Here is a 23202-nt window from a genome sequence, read left to right on the forward strand (position 1 = left end):
TGTACCCCCGCCCCACCCAGTGCTGTAATTTAAGGGGTGTGTTATCATTGCCCGACAAAAAACAAATTTATTGATCTGCGCATGTATATGGACCCTAGAAATAGTCACCATGGCATGCTAAATGTGCATACTATGCAGGAGAATTAGATCCAGAGGTTAACTAAGGGACAGTTCACACACATGCAACTTTAATAGTATAAATACCTATCACATAGTGATCATGAGGTGCTTGGCATTTTTTTTCTTTAGTATTTTCCAGCCAACTCCTACTAGATACTTTACTTTTATTTATGTATTTATTTTCTTTACTCAGATATGCATAGAATCATTACACGTGCTAGAAGGAGCCTTACTAGACTGACTCAGATTCCTTTCTTCCTTTCTTTCCTTGTCTCTTCCCTCCCTCCCTCCCTCCCTCCCTCCCTCCCTCCCTCCCTCCCTCCCTCCCTCCCTCCCTCCCTCCCTCTCTCTCTGTCTCTCTCTCTCTGTCTCTCTCTCTCTCCCTCCTTCCTTCCCACCCTCCCTTCTTTCCTTCTTTCTTTTCTTTCTGAGGCAGGTCTCATATATTCTAGTCTGGCCTCAAAATTGAAATGTAGCTAAGGATTACCCTAATCATGCAATCCTTCTACCTTTGTTCCTAGGATGTTGAAGTTACAGGCTTGCATCCCAGTTACAGGTTTCTGGTGGTTTGAAAGAGAGTGGCGCTATTAGGAGATGTGGTTTTGTTGGAGGAGGTGTTATCTTGTTGGAGGAAGTGTATCACTGTGGGGGTGGGCTTCGAGATCTCTTTTGCTCAAGCTATGCCCAGTGTGGGATACAGTTCCCTTCCTGTTGCCTGCGGATCAAGATGAAAAAATCTCAGCTCCTTCTCAAGCACTATGTCTGCCTGTGTGCCACCACGTCCTGCCATGATGGTAATAGACTGAACCTCTGAAACTGTAAGTTAGCCAAATGAAATGTTTTCCTTTCTAAGAGTTACCGTGGCCATGATGTCTCTTCACAGCAATAGAAACTCTCAGACACAGGTATTATGTATGTAGTGCTGGAGACTAAACCCAGGACTTGCCAATGCTATAGAAGCACACACTGGTGCAGCTGAAGCTCTGCCCATTAGCTCATTTCTTAAAAGAGAAATTACAAAGGGAGTTGTGTATTGTTTCTAGTTTAAACACCATTGCAGTCTGTTTTGCTTTGTGTTGGGCATTGAACCTAGGGCCTCACATATGCTAGGCAAGTGCTCTCCTACTGAGCCATAGGTCCAGCCTTTAATAAGCACCTATTTGGAAGAACATGGATGTCAGAAGTTTCTGTTCAGTTTCTGCAGGTATAGTCTTCTTTCACTATTGGTGAGGCAAGTCACTGCAGCAGCATGGCAGATGCCATTTGCTCTGAAGTGTTGCTGAAGTGTTGTATGTGCTAATACATTTGGAAGGGTTATGATTACTGCCTAACAGAGATGGTTATTACTTCATAGAATTTTCTATAACCTTTATTCAGCACATCACTTACCACTGTTTTCTCCTAAATTCTTTGATCTGAATTTGAACTTCTCTTCTTTTTATTTTTTGAATTTTTATTGAGTTCTACACTTTTCTTTGCTCCCCTCCCTGCCTCTCCCCACCCCTTCAACCTGCTCCCATGATCTCAGTTTACCCAGTTTACTCAGGAGATCTTGTCTTTTTCTACTTCCCATGTAGATTAGATCCATGTATGTCTCTCTTAGGGTCCTTGTTGTCTAGGTTCTCTGGGATTGTGATTTGTAGGCTGGTTTTCTTTGCTTTATGTTTAAAAACCACTTATGAGTGAGTACATGTGATAATTGTCTTTCTGGATCTGGGTTACCTCACTCAATATGTTGTTTTCTAGCTCCATCCATTTACCTGCAAATTTCAAGATGTCATTACTTTTTTTCTGCTGTGTAGTACTCCATCGAGTAAATGTACCACATTTTCCTTAACCATTCTTCAGTCAAGGGACATTTAGGTTGTTTCCAGGTTCTGGCTATGACAAAAAATGCTGCTATGAACATAGTTGAGTACATATCCTTCTGGCACAATTGAGCATCCTTTGGATATATACCCAAAAGTGGTATGACTGGGTCTTGGGGAAGGTTGTTTCCTAATTTTCTGTGAAATTGCCATACTGATATCCAAAGAAACTGTACCAGCTTGCACTCCCACCAGCAATGTAGGAGTGTTCCCTTTACCCCATAACCTCTCCAGCATAAGTTGATATCAGTTTTTTTGATCTTGGTCATTCTTACAGGTGTAAGATGAAATCTCAGAGTTGTTTTGATTTGCATTTCTCTGATGACTAAGGGTGTTGAGTATTTCTTTAAGTGTCTTTCAGCCATTTATATTCCTCTCTTGAGAGTTTTCTGTTTAGGTCTATACTCCATTTTTTTAAATTCAATTATTTGTTATTTTGATGACCAGTTTCTTGAGTTCTTTGTATATTTTGGAGATTAGACCTCCATCTAATGTGTGGTTGGTGAAGATCTTTTCCCATTCTGTAGGCTGTTGTTTTGTCTTGTTGACCATGTCCTTTGCATTACAGAAGCTTTTCAGTTTCAGGAGGTCCCATTTATTAATTGTTTCTCTCAGCGTCTGTTTAGGAAGTGGTTCTCTGTGCCAATGCGTTTAAGTGTACTTCCCGCTTTCTCTTCTATGAGGGTCAGTGTGGCTGACTTTATGTTGAGGTCTTTGATCCATTGGGACCTGAGTTTTTTGCATGGTGATAGGTATGGATTTGTAACGGCGTAAACAAATGCAGACAGATTGTAAAAACATATACAGCTTTAATGGGGAAATAGACTTACAGAACCACCGTTCCTGCCGAGACCAGGAAAGCAGAAGCAAGCGCTGCAAGCATGCTCGCCAGATTTATAGGTAAACATTAGCCCGAGGCGAACACGCCCCCTAAGGGGCGGGACTTATCCCTACATCTCCCACTTTTGTCTAAATAAGACAGAACTAAACCAAATACAACTATATACAATAATAACAAATAATAAATATAACAAGCAATATTGAGAACAAAAGTTCTGCTAAACATTCTCTCTCAAGGAGTCTAAATAATGTAGAGAGTAAATACAATTATATAATCTTCAACTCCGTCAAAGATATGAGAAGGGAATAAATATTACTTAACAAACGAGATATATCCAAAATGTGCAACAATTGACAGAGACAACTGACTACCTGGGCAATCACCCAAAGTCTCGTTTGCAATGTTGAGTCAACAAACTTTGGCTAAGGCCTAACATAACTGACATACCACTATTAAAGGCAAGGAACTTTTCAAAACTATCTTACCCTGTCTTGGCAGGATATGACAGTCCTGTTTTATCCATTGATGCACGCTCTGTATCTCTGTCAGTGGTTGAGGTATGGGCATTTCTTTGCCCAAAGGCCAGTTCTGCCAAAAAGAAAGGCTCCATGTGGAGTGTCTTTGGTGCTCAACATTCTCTCGGGAATAGAGCGGTGTTGCCAGGAGCAATTGTGTCTCACTATCATGAAACTCTGAGTTGGATTAAAGGCCATTTTCTACAGCTCTTTGAAGAGGTTGAAGATTATCTATCTATACTGAGTATAATCTCTATATATCGAAAGAACCTGATTAGTCTAATTATAAATGACAAACTTAGATGACTATTAATCTATATAATTCTCAATATCTAACGTAAAGACTAAGACAATAAACAACTGTGTAACAAATGAGGATAATGACCTCCAAATATAAACACTGTACAAATATACATTGCAATATGGTAAATACATATTAATACACAAACATTATATAAGTATCTTAATCAGAGGTAGAAATGTACACTGCAATATGGTAAATATATACAATATATATATATCAATACAATATATGTCAATACATAAAAAATGTTTTAAACAGAGGTAGAAACATGCATGCATACAATAGTCAATATAATTTAACTTTGTATCAATATACAAAATTCGATACCAATATATTTGTCTAAAAACAGTAACTCACAATTATAAATCTATTATCCCATCATTCCCTCTTCTTTTTTTTTTTTTCAGAATGATCCCTGAGCTTATAGAATTCCTCCCCAATCTCCTAACCCCTAAATGATGTCTTTAAACCCAGGGGCAAACTTTACTGGGAGAGGGGAAGTCGTCCTCTAGAATTACTTCCAGCTGTCATGGGGGCGACGTTCTTTCTGGGGGATCCTGTGAAAGTAAAATGATGGTTAAATTTCAAGATCAATGTCTTTTAAAATTGCAAATAGTCTCCGAGTATTTTGTGGAGCTCTGGCCAGAATGTTGTACAAGATGTGCACCATTTTGGCTAACCAAGTTGGGATCGTCTTGTGCAGCTGGTACCCAAAACAGGTCTTGTAGTAGCGCTATCAGTATCATGACGTCATATCAACCAGGTAGAGTTGTTGTTGTGGGGCCCCATCTTCTTCCTGGAAACTTCAAATGTCACTTCAGGAAAAACTCATTGTTCATTGTGAAAAACTTAAACACTAATCATATAGACATATATAGACATACATATATATTTTCAATGAAAGGCATGATAGATATATTCAATGAAAAGTATGATAGATATGAAGAAAAGCAAAGATGTTTTCTAAACTCATATTTCTTTCTGTCCCATATCATGGCTCTTGACATGAGACAGAAACTCCAGAAACTCTGGGTTTTTCTCTTACTAACAGGTTTGGAATTGGAGAGGGACTGAGCCAGAGTCCAACTTCAAAACCAGCTCTACATATTTATAAAGAAATGTTTAATAAGACATATATATATATATATATATATAAATTAATACTTACAAAATTTGTCCATCCATCAGTAATTAAATATTCGGAGTCCCTTAATTTCTTTGAAGATGAGTATTTTCCTGTGGAGATAAGAAAAGAACCCTGCCCCCAACCTATCTGTATTTCTTACCATCAGTATGATCGCCATCCTTGTGAATGAATTGTTATTTATCTTTTCCAAGTGGCTTCTCTTCATCAAACCGAACCTTTATTAATTTTGAGGTATCCAAAATTTTTCCTCACCTGTGGAGATAAGAGCAAAACCCCTTCCCCAACGCAGCACATCTCCTGGCTTCGATTGGGAGGTCAGCACATCCTTGAAATAAACTGGTTGATTTAGTTCAGTAGACTTTTCCATTATCCAATGTCTTTCTGCAGCCATTGTTCCCTTCTCATTAGTGTTGAGAAAATTTAAGGCTAACAAAGCATTATGTAACCTATTTCTGGGGGTGTTTTCCACCCCTTTCTGTTTGTTCAACATATCCTTTATAGTTGGATTTGATCCTTCTATGACTGCTTGACCTGTAGGATTGTATGGTATACCTGTAACATGCTTGATATTGTAATAATCAAAAAACCGTTTCATTTTCCTAGAGACATAAGCAGGACCATTATCTGTTTTTATTTGTGTAGGTATACCCATGATAGCCATGACTTCTAATAAATGAGTGATTACTGAATCAGCTTTTTCTGAGCTTAAAGCAGTTGCCCACTGAAAGCCTGAATAAGTGTCAATGGTGTGATGAACATATTTTAATTTGCCAAATTCTGCAAAGTGGAACACATCCATCTGACAGATTTCATTCCTTTGGGTACCCTTTGGATTAGCCCCTGCAGGCAGTGGCGTTTGGTTGTAGAAAGAGCAAGTAGGGCATTTCTTTACAATCTCCTTAGCTTGTTGCCATGTAATAGAAAACTCTTTCTTCAAACCTTTGCTATTAACATGATGTTTTTTATGAAATTCAGAGGCTTGTAGCACACTACCAATCAATAATTGATCAATTTCTGCATTCCCTTGTGCTAGAGGACCTGGCAGACCCGTATGGGATCGGATGTGTGTTATGTACATAGGGCATAGCCTGTTCCTGATCAAATCTTGAACCTGGAGAAACAATGAGGTTAGTTCTGTATCATCAGGTATAAATTCAGCAGTTTCAATATGTAAAATAACTCTTTCTGCGTATTGTGAATCAGTAACTATATTAATAGGTTCTTTAAAATCCCTTAACACCATAAGAATGGCATATAATTCTGCCTTCTGGACAGAATCATAAGGACTTTGTTCCACCTTACCCAAGTCTTCTGATTTGTAACCTGCCTTCCCTGATTTATTGGCATCAGTATAGAATGTACGGGCTCCAGTTATTGGAGCATCATGGATGATTCGAGGAAGAATCCAAGAAGTTCTCTTTATGAAGTTAAGCCTCTTGCTTTTTGGATAGTTGTTATTAATGTCTTCCAAAAAATTAGCACAAGCTCTTTGCCATGGTTCATTATCTTCCCATAATTTCTTTAGTTCATCAGCAGTGAAAGGCACTATAATTTCTGCTGGATCTATGCCTGCTAGTTGACAAAGTCTCAGCTTGCCTTTTATAATTAACTCAGAGACCTTTTCCACATAAGTTTTCAGTTTCTTACTTGGTTTATGTGGTAAAAAGATCCATTCCAAGATAATATCATCTCTCTGCATTAAAATTCCTGTAGGAGAAATTTTTGATGGTAGAATGACGAGAACACAATCGAGCTCTGGATTCACCCTGTCCACATTTGCCTGTTGTAATTTTTCCTCTTTCATTGTCAGTTCCTTTTCTGCTTCAGCTGTTAATTCTCTGGGACTGTTCAAATCTTTATCACCATCCAAGGTTTTGTTCAAATAAATTATTAGATCAGGTGTTATCCCAATAGCTGGTCGTAGACTGGAAATGTCTCCTAACAGTCTTTGAAAGTCATTGAGAGTCCGTAGGCGATCTCTCCTAATTTGTGCCTTTTGTGTCTTAATTTTTTGCAAACCTATTGTATAACCTAAATAATTAACAAAATCTCCCTTCTGAATCTTTTCAGGAGCAATTGCAATCCCCATTTAGGTAAAAGTATCTTTATTTCTTCAAACAGTCTGTTCAAGGTATCCATGTTTGAATTGGATAACAAAATGTCGTCCATGTAATGGTATACTATAGATTTGGGAAATTTCTTGCATATTATTTGCAATGGTTGGTTCACAAAATATTGGCACAGGGAGGGGCTATTTAACATACCCTGTGGGAGGACGGCCCAGTGGTACCTCCTCGAAGGTTGAGAATTGTTATAAGTAGGCACTGTGAAGGCAAACTTTTCTCTATCTTGTTCTTGTAGAGGTATAGTGAAGAAACAGTCCTTTAAATCAATAGCTATGAGAGGCCATCCTTTTGGTAATAAAGAGGGCAAAGGAATTCCAGATTGCAGAGGGCCCATAGGTTGAATAACCTTGTTGATGGCCCTGAGATCTGTCACCATTCTCCATTTACTTGATTTTTTCTTAACCACAAATACAGGAGAATTCCAAGGGCTGGTAGATTCTTCTATATCCAGCATCTAATTGTTCTTGTACCAGCTGTTCTAAAGCCTGTAACTTTTCCTCAGCTAAAGGCCATTGCTTTGTCCATATTGGTTTCTCAGTCAACCATTTTAGAGGCAAGGCTGTTGGTATCTCTGAAGGGACCTCAATTGCTTGTTCTTGTACAGCCCGAATGGCCGGTTTTCTCCATTTGTAATATCTTTTAATATTATTCTCAGAAATAAAGACTCTAGAAGTAGCAGGAATGTTAATTTGGGTATTTCATTGTTGTAATAGGTCACGACCCCATAAATTCATTGCAATATTGGCTACATATGGCCTTAATTTTCCTATTTGTCCCTCTGGCCCTATACATTCAACCTATCTCGTGCTCTGCCTTACTCGAGATAGGGTTCCAATTCCCAGGAGCTGAACATTTACATTCTGAAGAGGCCAATACGGATGCCAAGATTCTGGGGTAATGATACTTACATCAGCACCTGTGTCCAGCAGGCCAGTAATAAAAATGCCATTTACACACACTCTCAGTTTAGGTCTTTGATCATTTATAGAAGTTTGCCAAAATACACGGAACTCATCCTTCTGATCATTATTGCTTGTAACAGTAGGCATGGGGCTTCCTAATTGTCCTGACAAGGCACGTTCTCTGCAGAAACTAGAAATGACTGAACCATGTTTGCCATGGGGGCCTGTGAGGTCCCACTCTCACGTTTCCCGTCTGTATCAGGTTGCCTTGTCTATCTCTTGTAGACCTGCATTCATTCGTCCAGTGTCTGCCTTTTCCACATCTTCTACATAAACCTGAAGGCTGAGTCTTCCTATTTCTGTTATTTCTAGAAGATGCATTATTATTATTTCTGAAAATCCGTTGTCTACAATTCCTTTTCATATGACCCATTTTGCCACAGTTAAAACATTTGGTATTCTGGTGTCTCCTTTTTCCATTGGAAATTGCTTCTTCTACCCATGCTTCAGTGCCATAATCAAATGTATCAACATTCAGTGTATGCAAGACCCATTCTTCCAAAGGTGCTGATCTGAGCTTTAAAGGCCCCCAAATCCTTTTGCATTCCACATTTGCATTTTCATAAGCCAAAGACTCAATCATTATATGTCTTGCTTCTGGGTCCAGATATCCATATTTGTACAGCCTTAGTTAGTCTTTGTAAAAAGTCACTAAAGGGTTCTCTCTGACCCTGTTTAACTCTGACACATGATTCCATTCTCTGTCCTGGGTCTTGTACCCTGTCCCAAGCCCTTAAGGCTGCTGTAGTACACATGGAGAGTGTGTTTTCATCCAAATTAGCTTGTTCCTGAGGGTCGGAAAAGAGCCCTTCACCTAGAATTTTATCTTGGGAAATGTCAATTCCCTTCACTTTTTCCTGCTGTTCTAAAAGTCTAGCCTCTTGCCTGAATAAGCATTTCCATTTCAATTGCGATCCACTCTCAAGTAAAGCAGAGCTCAGCTGGAGTCAGTCCGAGGGGGTTGCTCTGCTTGTAGTGGCCCAAGATTTTAGCATCTCTTTAACAAAAGAGGCGTACATCCCAAAAGTCATGACAGCCTGTTTATTTTCTTTGAGATCATTCATACGGACAAGCTCCCATGTATCTTCCTTGATGACCCTAGGGTTTCTGGAACCAATCACCTTCTCTGTTGTTATTACTGGAAAGGCAGGTAGAGCTGTAGGTAGAGCTTTGTGGAAATTGTCCCGGAGAGATTTACCCACAGATGTAGTTAAAATTTGCCTTTCTACCCTTTGCTCTTCTTCATCAGAATTTAGAAATTCCTCAATCTTTTCAATTCTATTCACCATTGCCTTCTGCAATGTCTGAATCTCCTGTCCAGAATTATGTTCCAAAGCCTTCATTGAGGATTCTAAAGTATGAAGTTTGTCCATTAGAGATAACATCTCATCTTTGGACATAATTTTTATGGCATAAACCGTGCCGTCTTGTATTGACAATCTTTCTGCCAATCTGTCATAATCTTTAGACAAAATCCAATTGTCACATTCAGCAGTTTTGATTCTCTCAGTTAATGTTTCAGTTCCTACTGAAAGGGACTGAAGCTTACGATCCAAATCAGCTGTTCCCTCTTCCATAGTAATGAATTTCTCCTTAATATCAATCTATACCTTTTTTAGATTTTGCTCGGTTGATTGAGTCATGTTAAACAAAGATCTGTTCTCTTCCTGGAGGACTTCAAACTGCTTCTTGAGAAGATTGTTGTCATTCTCAATTGTTTTTAAGCGTTCAATCTCTGCCTTAAGAATCCTGGATTCGTCCTGTAAAGACTTTATCATATTTCTGTTATCATAGTGCCAATGAAAACTACGAATCCCAGAAGGATCCATAGATGTGGGGTGATAGACACCTCTTGTAAAACCTCCCACATGGTACAATTTAAAAAACTGTTAAATTCTTAAATGGTAACGTGTTCAGACATTTTATTTATAAAAGAATTTTTTTTTACCTGCAATGACTGGTTCCTGCAGGTTCTCTATGGTTTTGGAGCCTGTCCTGGAACTAGCTCTTGTAGACCAGGCTGGTCTCGAACTCACAGAGATCCGCCTGTCTCTGCCTCCCGAGTGCTGGGATTAAAGGCGTGAGCCACCACAACCGGCGAGCAGGCGGGGCAGAATCGGCCTGTGTGGCTGAGTATATCTTGGACTTGGCACTGGGGCCCGAGTCACGAACTAAAAAACGGCACCTGGGAGCATGCTGTGTTAGCTAGCGGGCTACGCGCTCTTGAGTAGGGGGCCAAATAGCCCGAAGTTGGACGCCAAAATGGCAGATTGTAAAAATATATACAGCTTTAATGGGGAAATAGACTTACAGAACCACCATTCCTGCGGAGACCAGGAAAGCAGAAGCAAGCGCTGTGAGCATGCTCGCCAGATTTATAGGTAAACATTAGCCCGAGGCGAACACGCCCCCTAAGGGGCGGGACTTATCCCTACATGGATTTATTTTCATTCTCTTACATGTTGATATCCAGTTAGGCCTGCACCATTTGTTAAATATGCTTTCTTTTTTCCATATGATTTTTTTTTGCTTCCTTGTAAAACTAAAAATCAGGTGTTTGAAGGTGTGTAGATTGATATCTGGGTCTTCGATACGGTTCCCTTTGTCCTCCTGTCTGTTCTTATGCCAATACCAGGCTGTTTGCAGTACTGCAGTTGAGCTTCTCTTCTTCCTGCACTGTGAACCCCATCTTCTTTAGACTAAGGGATCATTCCTCACTCACAGCATTCTCCCTATCTTTATTCACATCATCTCTTGTGCCCAATTTTACATCCCCATGACTTGCTTCTCTTGAGAGCTGTTTCTCTGCAGGCCTTGCACCTGCTGCTTCCCCCTGCAGGTCTGCTGACTCAGAGCCAGCCCACCAGTCAGGCCTAGGAGCATCCCTGGAAACACATTTCTTCGTAAAGGTTCAACTTTCAGTAATGACTCCAAATATATTTCCTGAGACATTTCCATCGAATGTCGCTGCTATTGCTTAAAGGGCAAAACTCAACTCATGTTTACTCTTCAGAAAATGTCTGAACTTTTTCAGTTTGTTAATGGCATTTCCGAAGTTTCCTGTAATTATCCAAAGTAGGAGTAAGCAATTACTCCCTTACTTTTTCCTCCTCCTTTTCCTTTTTAAAACTATTTCATGTCCTATTGTCTCTATCCAGTATCTTTGACCTAGGTCATAGTCTATCTGTGCTTGGTTGTTCCTCTTTATAGGGAGCAAGTGAAGCCCCGAGAGAGTGTGTATTGTTTGGCATCAGCACAGCCATATGGCTTAGCCCCATGAGAATTCCCTGGGTGAGGCTCAAGTCTGTACTTGGGTGTGAGTGTGAATGTTGCCTTGTGTGCAGAAAGTGATCACCCTAGATATTTACTGACCGACTGCTCTTCTCAGAGACTTGCTCTTACTAGATTAGCTAAACCAGCCTCCTTGTTCAGCTGTATGTAATAACTATGCCTCTTCTCTGTTCAGCTGTGTAATGACCACGCCTCCTTCCCTGTTCAACTGTATGTGATGATAACCACGCCTCCTTCCCTGTTCAGCTGTATGGTAGTAAACAAGCTGAGCTTCTAGGGTGCTGTGGCTTCTCCATCAGCGAGCCCAGGTGTTGTAATAGGAGCGGCGGGGCTGCGTCCCCAGCACCCAGCCGCCCGTATGGCTTAGCTTATGCCCCGAAATAATTACACGGAAACTGTATTTTTTTAATCATTGTCTGGCCCATTAGTTTTAGCCTCTTATTGGCTAGCTCTTACATATTGTTTTAACCCACTTTTAATATTTTGTGTAGCACCATGAGCTGGCTTACCAGGGAAGATCTTAACCTGCGTCTGTCTGGACTGGGAGAATCATGGTGACCCCTTACTCGGCTTCTTTATCCCAGCATTTTGTTTTGTTTACTCCACCCACCTAAGGGTTGGCCTATCAAATGGGCCTAAGCAGTTTTTTTATTAGTTAACCAATGAAAGCAACAGATAGATAAAGACCCACCTCCATCACCCAGGCCACCTGATCCCAGCTTTTTGGTGTGTCCATGTGTTTGTCATTTCTTCATCCCCTCAGTGTTCAAAGTAGGCCAATCCCTGGAGCCACATAGGGCACATCACCTATCACAATCATCTTAATCACCAGGGCTAAACTTTCTCCAGCTGGCAGGAAGACACTAGGAAGCTGTATGACTTGTTCCGGTAGTGTGTGGCTCCATATCTCCACTTTCTGCTTCTCCATGACAGTACAGCCAATGGCTAGAGATTTTTAATAGGTTAGCTATAAGGGATATTGAATACCTTCTTTTATGATGTAGTATTACATAATGCAGAAGATGGCCAGGAGCCTGGTCTTGAGGAATTGAAAAGAAGTTTCACTTTTAGTTATTTAGGAAATGTGGAAAACTTTCTGAATCTATGTATAACCAAAATAGCATCAGCCAAGAATTAACAAATAATTCCTATCACAACCAAGGTGAATACACAATACAATAAAATACAAGGTCGGCTTGAATCCTACTGCTTCAGGGAAGCTTTGAGTCAGAGACGGACCTCCTAGGAGTGTGCCTCAGGTTCTTAAGATGACTGCTGTGGAGAAGATAGAGAAGAAGTAAAGTAAGAGAAGGTTATTTCTGTCTCCCTTCATCTGTGGCAAACTCTATGAAGAAGCCTTGTGAGCTCTGAAGAGACAGATCTGGGTTCCTCTTCTCCCTCTCTCACAGAGGTTCTAGTGGAAGCCTTCATCTGCCCACCACACTCACACAGCGCTCTCTTGTGACCTTGCGAACATTTGTCATTCATTTATTTTTGGTAATAGTCATTCTGAGTTGAGATAGTCTCACAACACGGTTTTAATTTGTATTTCCATGATAGTTAACGATACTAAGCAATTACACATGCTTATTGGCCATTTTGAGAAGTACCTATTCAAATTGTTTTCCAATTTTTAATTGGATTCATTTTTTTTGTTAAGTTGTTGAGTTCCTTGAGTTTTGCTTTGGATTTCTAATTTTGTTTACTTGGGCATTTTCTCTTTTTTCATAGTTTGGTTAAATTATGTTGACCTTGTGTTTTCAACGACCCATTTATCTTTTGTATGGCTCCGTGTTTTTGTGAGCTGAGACCTTTTATTAGGTTATTTCTGCACTGATGATTATTATTTCTTTCCTTCTAATTTTAGGTTTGGCTTATTCTTGGTTTTCTAATTTTGTGAGCTACATTGTTGGTTGTTTATTTGAAATGTATTTCCATTTTTTTCTTAGAATATTCATTTTGGTGTGTGTGTATACACAAACTGTTGATACTGCAGAGTCTGGAGGTATCTGTTCCTTTTGGAGCTGGGGTTGCAGGCAGTTAGTTGTAAGCTGCTAGACTTTCATGCTGAGAACTGATCTCAGATCCCCTGGGAGAGCAGTATTTGCTCTTAACAATGGAACCATCTCTCCAGCCCATTTTTTTTCTATTTTTCTGATATGAGGCAGTAAATGAGGCGCTGATTATTTTAGTCTCCATCCCACTACGGATTTTGTTTTGTCCCTAAGTTTTTGATATGTTGCGCCTCCCATTTTATCTGTTTTGAGAAGATTTAAAAAATTTCTCTGACTTGTTCAGTGTTTCACTTTTCCATTGAAAAGCACGCTGCAGTCTTGTTTGTGTGCTTTCCACAGTTCCTTTTGTTGTTGATGTGCAGTTTCATCCCATTGTGATCCGAGAAGACAAAGACTATGATCGCAGAGGGTTTGAACTTGGTAAGCGTAGTTTGTAGCCTAATATGTGGTATATTATGGAGAAAATTCCACGATCTGATAAGGGAATGTGGATTCTGCAGTTGTTGAGGAGAACATTTTATAAATGCCTGCTGATTCCATTACATCCAGAGTGCAGTTTAATCCTCACGGTTAGTTAGGATTTTTCGCTTGAGTGATTTGTCTGTTGGTGAGAATAGGAGTTTGAGATCTCTACTGCAAGAGCCTCTCTCTTCATTTACGCTTAATCACATTTGTTTTTATAAAATTGGGTGCCCTGACATTAGGTAGATTTATAATTCTTAGGTCTTTCTGAGGAATTAACTCCTTGATCTTCCTCTAGTGACTCTTTGCCTTTGTAGGTATCATTAAACAGAAACTCCTTTCTGAGACTTTCGGGTCCTCATTTTCTTACTCTTTTGCCTTTCCAGTTCGTTGTGCATTTTTTCCCAGCACTAACTGTCCTTGTTTTCATCACACACACTGATTCCCACTGCCCTGTTCTTATACACAGTATCGTCTCCCACTACAAATCACTTTAGACTGCTTTTTCATGTACCCAAAGCTATCTTACAGATTCTTTTTTTTTCTTACTATCAGTCTCTGTCAGGGTCTTGCTGTGTACTTCAGATGGCTGGAATTTACTCTGTAACCCAACAAAATTCAAGATCTTCCTGCCTTAGTGTCCCAAGGATTATAGGGTTCTAGCGTCAAGCCCAGCTCCAAATTATTTTTTCATTACGTGTTGCATATGGGATGCTAACGATGAATGAATTACGAGAAAATCATCAACAACCCCCTAACCATTATATATCATCCATATAAAATTTCCAAGTTCTATCTCAAAATTGTGGTCACATTGTTAAAGCTTGTAGTCTGGTAACTACAGCTAAACATTCAATTGATGCAAATTGACTTGGAATCTCAAGTGTTCACTATATATATATTTTCATGGAAAGATTATATATATATATATCCCATATATATATATATATATATATAATCTTTCCATGAAAATTGTTCTCATCAGCACTTCTCATAATTAATCCATTCCTTCCTGACCTCCCCATAACACTGTGACATGAGTCATATTAGGCCTTTATCCTACGCGTATCACAAGTCTAATCATTTCTCAAGGATTTCCAAACATCACGTCAAACCATTTTTCTATTCTGAGGCAGAGGCCCATGTTGTTCAGGCTAACATTGAACTTGCTGTGTAGCTAAGGGCAACTTGAACTTCTGATCCTTCTGCCTCTACCTCTCTTGCTCGAATGACAGTTGTGCACCAATACACCCAGTTTTAGGTGGTACTGGAACTCTAACTCAGGGCTTCAGGGATGGTAGGCAAGCCCTGTGCTAACTGAGTTGCTATAGCTTCCTTGAGACAGAGGAGGTGATGACACTTATCCTACTGTATGATGTCTCTGATACCAGTAAGTGCTTCACTGTGCTAATAACCTTCATGGATGGAAGCGAGAATGTTTACCATTTTTGCTCTACTTGAGGAATACAGTGACATCGCATTCCAGTGACTAGTCCTAGTGTCCTTGCAGGAGATGCAAGATCTCTCTGTCCTAAATCTTAAGAGTTTGTATTACCTAGTAATTCTTTCCATTTTTAATGAATTCTTACCTCTATAGAGCTTCTGGTGACCCCCTGGAAAAAAGTAAAAGACTCAAAGAATCGTTAACTAAGTCACAGATGGTGTCAAGACATTCCTTACTAATGAGTCACTATGCCTTCCACCAATGACAGAAGCATTTAGGAGTTATTTGTTTACATCTCTGTTCTTTATTCATGAGCATTGATTTGAATACTAACTGCTCATTGGCATCAAACTTTAAGGTGTGCAAGCGTAGCTGTGAGGTAGCGTCTTAACTGAGAATCTCTGTGTTGGGCCCTTTCCCAGGCCTGCAGCATCTCATTGCTTATGTAACCCATTGTTTTCCAAGGATCACTGTTGATTTTGCATTATTCACATGAGAATACTGGCATTAATTTCCTCTACCAAATTGGTGCTAATAGTCCTTATTAAGGGTGACCTCTTTGAGATACATGGTGACCAATATAATTGGTCATTTCTACATTAATAGAATAAATATGACCTTTAGATAAGTATGTGAGAATGTTCTAGCTGTGGGGATTAATGAACAGTGAATGAACTTTAAAATAAGAGGCTCTGAAGCTTTTTTTTTTAGACAGGTGAACTTTTAAAATATAACCAGGCTTAAAGATGGGAATATTTTAAAATTCTGGCTCTCATTTTTTTTTCTTTCTTTTTTTCTTTTCTTTTTAAGAGAGCTTGCTTGGTGAACTTTTCCCAGAGAGACTATATAGAACAGATAAGAAAAAGGCTGTTTTGGTGGAAATAAGAGGGTGTGAAGAGAAGAAAGCTGTCGTTCTACCATTCTGTCTCTGGCCCTTTTATGCCAGGCATCTGTGTACAGGGCCCGTCATCATCCGGATGTGGTTTGAATGTGAAATGTCCCATACAGCTGTATGTGTTTCAACACTTGAACCCTAACCAATTCCTTAAGGCTATGGAACCTTTAGGAGAAGGATCCTCATTGGGGGAAGTAGGGTTTCCGGTCCTCATAGATGAGTCCCATCTCCTGGCCACTCTCTGCTTTCTGTTCTGACAAGAAGGGGTGTGAGGAGTCGCACACTCCCTCACCAGACAATTGCCTGCTGCATGCTTTCCCTCCTGCTGAGTGATCTCCCTCCATGATGGCAATGGCTGTCTCCTCTCCAATTTTGAGCCAAGTTCTTCATCTGACTTAATTCTGGACAGGGGTTTGGTGACAGCAAGAAGAAAGCCACAGATCTAACTCCCAGCCTGAAGTCCCCAGACAACTGACTCCTGCACACTTACCCTTCTCAAGCTTGTCCATTTTGCCAGACAGAAATGCATCTCAATTTTAGGCTCAACGTAAGAGGGCCAGTGTATGCAGGTCTGTTGGCTGAGAACTGATTCGGACACTCAGTCCCAGAGTGCCAATTAATGAACTGATACACCGTGGGAGGTGTCAAGGGGCTTGCTCATGGATTGAATGATTTTCAACGTTTTTATTACTGAATTAGTTTAAGGACAGAGCTGTCAAGTGAGTCACCCCTACAGATGGCACAAAGCTGAGAGGGACAGAAAATGCAGTGATGGCAGAAATCAGAATAGAAATGACACTAGCTAGCAGAATGCTGCTCTAAACCTATGAGATAAAATACGGGAGGAAGAAGCATGTAGCATCATGCAGACCCAAAGTTTCCACTGCTCAGATGAGCTATGGCAGTGATATTGAATGACTTTACCATGAAATGCTTCAGCATATAAACTGTTATCAATGCTTCCGTATGTAAGAAAGATCTGCTCTGGTTGCTGTGGGAGAGAGAGTGGGGAGGCCTGTTCTTCCTCCCCTCATCTTTCTCTGTGATCTCTGTGGCGTTCTGTGAAATGACCTGGAAATTCTTAGGCTCTGAGTTGGAGGAAGGAGGGAAAATAAAAAGAAACAAGGACTGATCACAGAGAAACAAGAGCATATTAGGAAAAAAAAAAAAACACCTGACAAATTTGGGTTGAGGGCAGTCTCCGTGTGAAGCAGTGGTGTGATATAGCTGTTGCTCTGGACACGATACTTTATTTGGGTCAAGTTCATAGGGTAGTGAGACTGGGAAGGACAATCTCTCCATCCAGTGTCTGCCTGCTGCCATGCCCCTTGCCATGATGGTCATGGGTTTTAACCCTCTGGAACTGTAAACCCCTATAAAGTCTTAGGCCCATAACTTGCCTTGATGATGGCATCTCTTCACAGCAATAGAAAAATAACTAGGTGTATCTAGGGGATAGTTGTTACAGAAATCACAGTGGTGTTGAAAATAAAATTTAGAAGACTTTTAAAAATTAAATTGAAATGCATTAAAAAAAACCTTTTATACTCACAGAATGTATACTCTTAAAGGTATACATAAACCTAAGGTAGAGCAGCCATTCAAAAACTGGTTTTTAAATGTTTTATCTGTACCCATTTCTATGCAATATACATTGATAAACAGAACATCCAGGTATTTTATTTGAAAGCCCACTAGTATAAAGAATATAGCTACTTTTTTCATATGAGGCTTTCATTTTTTTTTTTTAAAAAAAAGCATGTGTAACAAATACCAGAGACTAGCTAAGAGGCATATGTCATAAACTAACAAAATATTTTTAAGTATTTTGTTGGGAAAAATATCTGTTTTCTTCCTTTTGCTTGTCATGTCATATTGTAAAGTTGAGTAAATAGCTCCAGAAATATAAATGTTTTAATAAATTATCATAGCAGTGGTAAAAAGAGAAGTAACTAAGAAAATTGCAAGGTCATTCCTCCGCTGTTGGATGCTTGGCCAGGAGTGCTGCGCACAACTGCAGAGGCTGTGCCTTGCACAAAGCCAAGGATATTGCTCTCCGAAACTATGATGTGTGTAAGAAGCCATTTCTTTCTTTTTATTCTCCAGTTTCTAAGGTTGCCTACTATTTGAATCTCTAAGATGTTCACTTTTAAGGTCAGATGTATGCCAATAGAACAGTGGGAAAATGGCATGAATGGAGAAAAAGGTATGTATCCTTTGAGGGTTTAGAGGAGTCTGTTAACAGTAGGCGTGGTTTAGTTTTCTTGTTGGCCCATGTAGTGAGAAAAACTGACAGTCTGGAGAGATGGCTCAGCAATTAAGAGAGTGTACTACTTTTACAGAGGACCCCAGTTTGGTTCCCAGCACCTAGACCAGGTGGTTCACAGTCACCTGTGACTCCTGCTCCGGAGGAGGCAATGCCCTCTTCTTGTCTCTGAAGACACCTGTTCACCTATAACATTCACTCATACAGACACACATACATGTAAATAAAAATAAATATTAAAAATACTCCACATGCTTATACATTCCAGTGTTTTATAACCCACCAATGAGAGGATCCCAGTATTTTACAACCCACCAATGAGATGCCTTCCAAGTCTGACTTTCTTATTAGCAAGGCTGTTTCCATTGTAGGGCAGGCCTTGTTTAGTGTTCATTTTTTCCTCTGAAAAGCAAGAATTTAGATTAGTACACCAATGCATCTTTCAGCTTTGACATTTTACTATTCTATCATAGTTTCCAGTCATTGGAAAGATATTTTAAGAGATAGAGGTTATATTATGTAGCTTATTACCTTTTACTTGAATTTATCCAACCATATTAGAGTCATTCATGTTCCTCCTGAAGATTCTAGGTCAGTGTTCCCCCAAGTGTGGCTGTGAGACCACAAAAGATTCCCAGGATATGCAGCCCCCTACCATCAATTTATTTATCCCTAATTCCAAGATACAATTTGCCATTTTCAGATTAATGTGCAGAATACAAGTTTCATGTTCATTTACAGATTCCATCATACTTCAAGTATCTTTTAAGAAGATGTAGTTGACCAGTATGTGTCTGTGTGTGTCTGTGTGCATGTGTGCAGCTGATGTAATGCAAAATTAGACAACTCACAATTATCTGGTTTCTTTCACCAACATACCACAGTGTTCTTGTGGAAATGGCAAATTTCCTACATGCTAGGCAAGTCCTCTAAACAATATCCCTAGCCCTAGTCAAAATTTTTTGAGAGGGTGCTACAAAATTTTGTTCTTCACCAAATGTACATTCCCCCTGAGCTCAAATTTTTCTTTATAATCTTTATCCAAAATAACATAACAAATTAGAAATACTGCCAGATATCGGATCATCTGGAAATACTAAAGAGGTGAAGGGGGCCCTGAGATTTAAGACCATTTAAGAACACATGCTTCAAAGATTACCATGGGCCGGGCGGTGGTGGCGCACGCCTTTAATCCCAGCACTCGGGAGGCAGAGGCAGGCGGATCTCTGTGAGTTTGAGACCAGCCTGGTCTACAAGAGCTAGTTCCAGGACAGGCTCCAAAATCACAGAGAAACCCTGTCTCAAAAAAAAAAACCAAAAAAAAAAAAAAAAAGATTACCATGGCAGTCAGATGATCTCCTGCAGATCACTTGCTGCTACTGCTTTCCTTTGGTCCTCTACTGTTCTGTCTTCATTGCCTTCCAAGAAGGAAGACTTATCAGCAACTTGAAAAGTAATTATCCTGTAATACTCTTTGGATAACTACTTATTATTCATATGTGTGCAGTAGAACTTCAAATAAGCTACTTATTATATGTATTTGTGCACATGTGTTGTATGGTGTGTGTGTGTGATGCACACCATAAAACAGGTGGATTAAAGGATATGTTTGTGAAGTTAGTTCTCTTCTTCCACTTTTATATTGGATCTAGAGATCAAATTCAGGTTATCTTTACCCACTGAGACATCTTTATAGCCCCCCAAACTCAGTTTATAATAGTTGCTATCGAGTCTGAAAGCTATGAGGGGTATATGAACATATTCTTCTCTCCCAGGGACCTTTGTTCACTGGAAAACAACTTATAAGATACTTTTTCCCTCTCTTGGAAATGGTTATCTGATGTGGGACTCCTCTTTGTATGCTGTGAACACCATTAGTTAATAAAGAAACTGGAATGGCCTGATAGGGTATAGTAGAGCTAGGCAGGGAAAACTAAAATGAATGCTGGAAGAAAGAAGGCAGAATCAAGGAGAAACCATGTAGCACTCACTGGAGACAGACACTAGATGGAACTTTACCCAGTAAGCCACAGCAATGTGGTGATACAAAGATTAATGGAGATGGGTTAGTTTAAGATATGAGTTAGTCAGAAATATGCTTAAGCTGTTGGTTGCAAGTTGTTATGGATAATGGTCAGGAAGAAAACTAAACAAGGGAGATTTGATTCAGAGTTCTTGTTTTTTTTAAAAAAGGAGGGGGGGTGCTGTGGGACAATAGTCTTTTATCCTGTCACTTGTATTATTTTTAATAAAATGCTGATTGGCCAGTAGCCAGGCAGGAAGTATAGGCAGGGTGATGGTGATCAGGCAGGAAGTTGAAGCATGGCAATGAGGATTCTGGGAAGAGGGAAGTTTCAGTCTGCAGACATCACCCATAAAGAGAGGAAGCCAAACACAGAGCAAGCAAGATGTGACTCCTTCACCAAATAAAAGGTACCAAGCCACGGGGCTAACACAGACAAGAATTATGGGCTAAAATAAGTTATAAGAGGCCTGAGATACTAGACCAATCAGTTTATAATTAATGTAGACCTCTGTGTGATTTCTTCGGGACTGAACGACTGAGGGACTGGGTGGGACAGAAACCTCAGTCAACAACCAACATATATACTTTAAAGGTATTTTGTCTTCAAAATTTGGGTCTAAGGATATGTTGCTTTGGGAAAGAGGTTCTTTTTTTTGTTTTCACAGAGGATGAGAAACTATGGAATCCTTCCAGACTAATGTGGTTTGATGAATCAAACCTCCAAAAGGTTGCTGTAAACATCCCCCAAAATTAGTTCGCCCAACAAAAAGCAGGAAGCAGTTTGGAGAGAACTACACCCATATTCCCAAATATTGTCCTTAAATGTTTGTTTACATTTCAAGAGGGATATGCTATAGAGATTTGCATTGGTATTAATTTTTCTCTATTGATACAAATTTTAGGTCAATCTTATTATATGTATATTTCTGCTCTTGATTAAGTTATTGTGATTGTACAGTCCATCTAAAAGTGTAATAGATAATTAAGAAATACAAGTTAATAGATAATCATCTATAATATTCAAAATTATAGTCATGTTAGTTAGGTTTTCTAGATATATAGAGATATATTTCAGTTAGATAGGTATTCTTCAAATCTTTCAGAAACCTTCAGAATATGGCGTTTAAAATGTTTTAAGAAGTTAGATACATCTGCTTCTGGCACCATCAATCTACTTCAAGAGGATGATTGGCATCAAAGAGGGTCCTTATGGAGTTTGCTAGTCATTTGGGCAAGAAACTGCTCTTGTCTGGACTGCTTGATGGTATGCTATATGAACTGGATATGCAGAACCCACAGAGAAATGACTGCTTATTTTGCCTAAAGGTGAGACCATCCTTCGGGGTTCCTGTTTCATGAAAGAATCTGCCAGTCATTCTGCAGGACACAGAAGAAAGTGATTGACAAACTGCCAATATAGGCAGAACTGTCTTTGAAATTTCCCGCTTTGTGGAAAAGTCTGCTAGATACTATGGGCTTGTAGGCTGAAGACGGATGCCCCAACAGTACAGAAAAACTTTGGGTGACTGTCCAGGCAGCGAGATGTCTCTGTCAATTCTCGAGTTTTGGAAATTGTTTACAATGCTATTTCTGTTTACTTAGGTTATATTCTATCCTTCCAGGGTCTTTGATGAAGTTGAAGAATATACAGTTATAGTTTTCCTTAGTTATGATGAAAGATAAAGTAAATGTAAATATTGTAACTGTAATTCTTGCTTGATAACTGTTCTGTTATATGTAATTTTACTATGTTAAAGTTAAAACCTTCCGTTTTTATTTAAACAGAAAAGGGGAGGTGAGGTGGGATTCCCCTCTGTATACTGTGAATACCACTGGTTAATAAAGAAACTGGCTTGACCTGATAGGGTAGAGTAGAGCTAGATGGGGAAAACTAAGCTAGGAGAAAGAAGGTGGATCAAGGAGAAGCAATGTAGCCCTGCACAGAGACAGACACTGGAACTTTACCTAGTCAGCCACAGCCAATTGGTGATACACAGATTAATAGAAATGGGTTAAATTAAGATATAAGAGTTAGCCAATAAGAAGCTAGAGCCAAGCAGTGACTTAATTAATACAGTTTCTGTGTGATTATTTCGGGAGTCTGGGCAGTTGGGAAATGAACAAGTGGCCTCCTAACAACAATTATCCTCTTTAACCTTCACAATTCAGGCATCAGAAGAGGATGGAAGAGGTAGGATAGAGAATACAAAGAATCAGAAGTTTTTACTTTTATATCATTTCCTAGTGAATTCTAGAAGATTTCTGGCTGTCTGAGTACTCCATCTCCACCCACTTTCCCTTTTAGAAACTTTTCCAAAGCTGTCCTGACTCAGTGTGAAAATGGTATCACCTAGACGAGGTAGAGCCAGGCTGTGCTTGACCCTGCCAGGGAACAGGCGGTGGGAGAGGATGCAGAGGCCTTTCATCAATGCCACAGGCAGAACTCAGGCCCCTTCATTCCCAATCAGGTCACCAGTAATGAGATCCTGGAACCTTTCCCTGAGGTTAGCCCCGATGTTATAGCTCGGCCTGACACAATTTGGGCTCATCAAATGGAACATGTAAAGAGAGAAAGTGACAGCCAAAATTTTGAGAAAATGCTGGAATAGTTACTCTAGGACTGCCTTGAAGGAAGTTTAGAATTATTGTAACATTGCTATGATATGTACTCATATGTAAAATGGCCTAGTTATGATTATTTTCATTAATGGACAAATTAAAACAGTTTATAGAATCCATTCATCATCTACTAAACAATCTACATATGTCTATTAGGTTCCAAGGTCCTCTCCAGACTTTTAACACATTTGAATAATAAAAATTTAAATTCAGTTTGTGTATGTGAACTCACTTTCTCTACAACCAAGGTAAGACAAGAGGACCCATGAGGGAAATTTGCATCATAGGTCAGATAGACACT

The sequence above is a fragment of the Chionomys nivalis genome, chromosome 5 (assembly GCF_950005125.1).
Source record: "Chionomys nivalis chromosome 5, mChiNiv1.1, whole genome shotgun sequence".
Lineage (NCBI taxonomy): Eukaryota > Metazoa > Chordata > Mammalia > Rodentia > Cricetidae > Chionomys > Chionomys nivalis.